Genomic DNA, 4,287 nt, shown 5'->3' on the forward strand with positions numbered 1-4,287 from the left:
TATAGGGTTATGTAAGGTGAGAGAGAGAGAGAGAAAGAGAGAGAGAGAGAGAGAGAGAGAGAGAGAGAGAGAGAGAGAGAGAGAGAGAGTGAGTCAGAGACAGAGAGAATGTGAGTGATTGAGAGTGAGAGAGACAGAGACAGAGGGAGAGACAGAGAGAGAGAGAGTGTGTGAGTGTGTGTGTGTGTGTGTGTGAGTGTGTGTGTGTGTGTGTATATGTGTGTGTGTGTGTGTGTGTGAGTGTGTGTGTGTGTCTCTTAAGTCTGTGACGCGAGGATGCGAGGTCAAACCACGCACAAACAGCAATCAAGGGAGATAACCGCACTATTAATTGAACTGTGGTGATTTGGACAGCAAGCTGTGTACCCTGTACTGTTTATTCTTTTGTTTGTTCAGTCCTCGCGGTTTTAAGCAAAAAAATATTCTGAAATTATGCAAACTGAGCCCAAAAATGTTAAATTATGCAATTCCGTTAACTTTAACAAAAAATGATAAAGGAAAATAATCAGAAATTATGCCCAAAAAATGATCAAATTTTGCTAAATTATGCGGTTTGCATAAAATCCCGGGGACAGTTTGTTTAGGTAAAGAGAAGAACACCGACTCAATAATGGGCATTTAGTGCTGGGGAAAAGTCAGACAGACAGACAGACAGACAGGCAGACAGACAGACAGACAGACAGACAGACAGACAGACAGACAGACAGACAGACATAACTGAGGGAAAGTGAAGAAGTAAGACCTATCAGTTGCGCCCTCCAACCACCCGCCACTGTTTATTCTTCTTTTCCAAAAAATTTCGTTTCGAGGACAAACTTGTACTGACATTTTTTTTAAAGATCACAAACAAACAAAATGCATTTAAAAGAAAAACAACAACGAGTATAGCTTAAACTTGACTGCTGCTGAAAGTCTTGTTCGGTAGTTATTAATTAATTAATTTATTATTGTTTTTTGCAGCTGTCGTTTCTGTGGATTTTTGTGTGTTTTGTATTTTGTTGGCTTTTTCAACAATGATGGGCAAAAACAAACAAACAAACAAACAAACAAACACAATGATATTCAAGTTGGAGTCTCTGAACGCTAAGAGTTCACATAGTACAAACTGGCGAAAGGCGAAATAATTCGGAATAGATCTTGTTTCCGACGTGTCAGTGAAGCTCACTCTGTGCGCTCCGGTACCTTTTATATCTTGAAATTAAGAGGAAATTGTATCCCCAAGTTTAATCAAGGTAGTTTACTTTTATTTTTGTTTCAGTAAGTGTTTTACGGCACTCGCAACACAATAAGATCATATAAGTGTCGAGAGAGTAACAAACGCAAAAAAAAGGAGGGGGAATAAGGGTGATAGATGTTTGAAAGGAAAGAAGGAGCAAACTGCATCAGAGCACCCGCCAGCCACCCGCCCTCAAGGTACCCAAATCGTCAAGTGTCACAGTGTTTGTCTATTAGTTTGTTTGTTAGTTAGTTAGTTTGTTTGGTTGTTTTTTGAGTCCAGATAACGATCATTTAGAGCTGAGAAATAGCAAGATAGAAACAACAGAAGAAAGGATAAGAAGCAAGACCTACCAGTAACACCCTCCGGCTCCAACCATCCAAAAAATCATATTGAGATTTTAAAAAACCCACACGATAGACAGACATTGACTGTACACTTTTTGATAACAAAACAAGAACAAACCTACAAACAAAGAAAAAACAAAAAACACGCTACAAGCTGGTAATACATGTATTAATATTTTGTGAGAAATATAACATACGTAGAAATAAGTAAGACTATATCTATGTCGTCGTGTCTGACCTTGGAGGTTATAAAATGATGCTTTATAGTGTGTGGTCTGACCTTAAAGGTTACAAAATAATGCTTCAGTTTGTGTAACATGAAGCACGGGACACGATAACGGCCTTTCAGTTAAAGGTGGGCAAAATCCGGATAAATTATCCGGCTAACCGAAAAATTTTCCGAATTCTGGCTCTTAGCTCTCTTTCCTGACCCGTTTGTCGAAGTGAATTCGCTCATTTGTTGAAGTGGTGCTTCTAAACCATTTCCCGAAGCGGTTCATATCATTAATTGCCGAAGAGGTGCACGAACATATGCATATTATCCGGATTTTGATATGCGACTCATTGCCCAGTCCTACTTTCAGTGCAGGGGAAAGGCAAGACTGACACGCATAGTTATCCAACCACTAGTGGTGGGCAAAATCCGGATAACCGGATAATTCTCAGAGAAACTATCCTAATTCAGACTCGTAAACTCTCTTTCATGACCCGTTTGCCATTTGTTGAAATGGTTCTTACCCATTTGCCGAAGCGGTTCGTAACACATTTTATCGCTGAAGAGGTGCACTAATATATCATCCGGATATTGCTAAAGCGACTCATTGCCCAGCCTTACCAATCACACACAGAAAATGTTAGTACACTGCTTAGTACATATTATCATCATTTTGAGAACACGGTCTTATTTAACAGATATGTGAGCGGGTGGCTTTCTGTAGCACACAATTCTCAAACATGCAAACTTCAAGTATTCACTCGCGGCCAGGAAGGTCAATTGTAAGAAAACCAACAAAACATCAACATCAAAACAATAAGTACAATAGCAACAGCAACAACAATAATTTAGGAAGCCGGCTTCTACCCTGCCTGTCATCAAGTCAAGGCAAACCCTTGCTGGAGTGGGAAAAAACTCGTGGGGCGAGCGGACAGCAGGAGATCTTCAGAGGTATAATAATAATAATAGATAGCATTTGTATAGCGCATATCCCCGCTCAACAGCAGGATCTATGCGCTTTACACTACATTATTACCCCAGCAGACCATAGAACACTCCGAAACATTCTCAGCTTCCCGTGAAGCATACAGTGCAAGCTGCTGATTAAGCGCTCAAACACTAACAAACTGACAAGATCTTTCGCTGTCTATAGCCGGGTACCCATTCCCACCTGGGTGAAGAGAGGAAAATTCGTGTAAAGTGCCTTTCCCAATGACACAACGTCGGGCCCCTGACGAGATTCGAACCCACGACCTTACTGTTGCGAGTCCGAGAGCCCTAACCACTAGGCCACCGACGCCACATACAACGTCCCAGTAGAAAAACCGAGATACTAGTACTAGATAACAATGCTCCCCACGCAGGAACCGAACTCAGGTGTACTGCGTGCAAGGGCCAAGAGCCTGACCATCACACCACAGCCACAGATGCCGGCATTGCCACATTCTGCTGACAGGAAAATGCAAACGTTCATAATGGGGAGGGGGGCGACAGAGAACTCACAACAAAGAACTTTTAGCCACAAATCTGGTCCTGTCTTTTCAAAGCTACGACATACAATATTATGCAGACCATAGGTTTGTATTATTCCAAGACTGTGCACGGTGACGAAGACTAATTCTGGTTCACCGTGGCGCCCACCACATCACCCTTTTAGGGGACAAAATGAAGGGCAAGCTAAGAAAAGTTGTGCACGCACTCAACTATAGCAAGACTGGTATTTTGCCCTTCATTTGCGAGCCCATGGTACGCATCAACGCAGTGAAGTTTTTAAAGTAAAGGGATCAAAATAATAACGATGGCCATGACAGTGCCCGATCTAGGATAATAATATCATAAAAGTCTATGGGGCAGGCTTTGATCACCAAGCTACACCCAGTCGGGGCAGTCAACTTCCTGTTTTTCCAGACAACCTAATTTAAGAAGACGGGGAACAGAAAATCCGAAGTGCCTATTTTTAGACTTTACATTTCAACCAATGGATAAGAAAGATAAGCAGCGTGTTCTTAACTAATTGTTGAAATTACGTATTCTTAGAGTCATTTCCTGCGACCGGCATTGTCAACTTCATGGAATGTCCACTGCGAACTCTTTTGAATTTTTAAAACCTCCGGTGTCCAAGCTTCGGGATAACAACCGGGAAAACATGAAGTGATCAGTGACAAAAGCGGAACCAGGTTAATCCCCGGCCGAGCGGCCCAAAACCTGGAGCCTATAGAGACCAATACAAAAGTTGAAGACGTAACAGAAACTCCCAGACCCTTGTGTTCAGGCCAGCTTTTGAAATGGACAAGCTTTGGAGTCGACCAATGGCTGTTGCTCTCAGTTTCTCTCTCTGTTTCTCTCTTGGTCTCTGTCTCTCTCCCTCTCTCTCTTTGTGTGTGTGTGTGCGTCTGTCTGTCTCCCTCTCTATATTATGTGCGCGCGCGCGCGCGCGTGTGTGTGTGTGTGTGTGTGTGTGTGTGTGTGTGTGTGTGTCTGTGTGTGTGTGTGTGTGTGTGTGAGTGTGA

The sequence above is a fragment of the Aplysia californica genome, unplaced genomic scaffold (assembly GCF_000002075.1).
Source record: "Aplysia californica isolate F4 #8 unplaced genomic scaffold, AplCal3.0 scaffold00409, whole genome shotgun sequence".
Lineage (NCBI taxonomy): Eukaryota > Metazoa > Mollusca > Gastropoda > Aplysiida > Aplysiidae > Aplysia > Aplysia californica.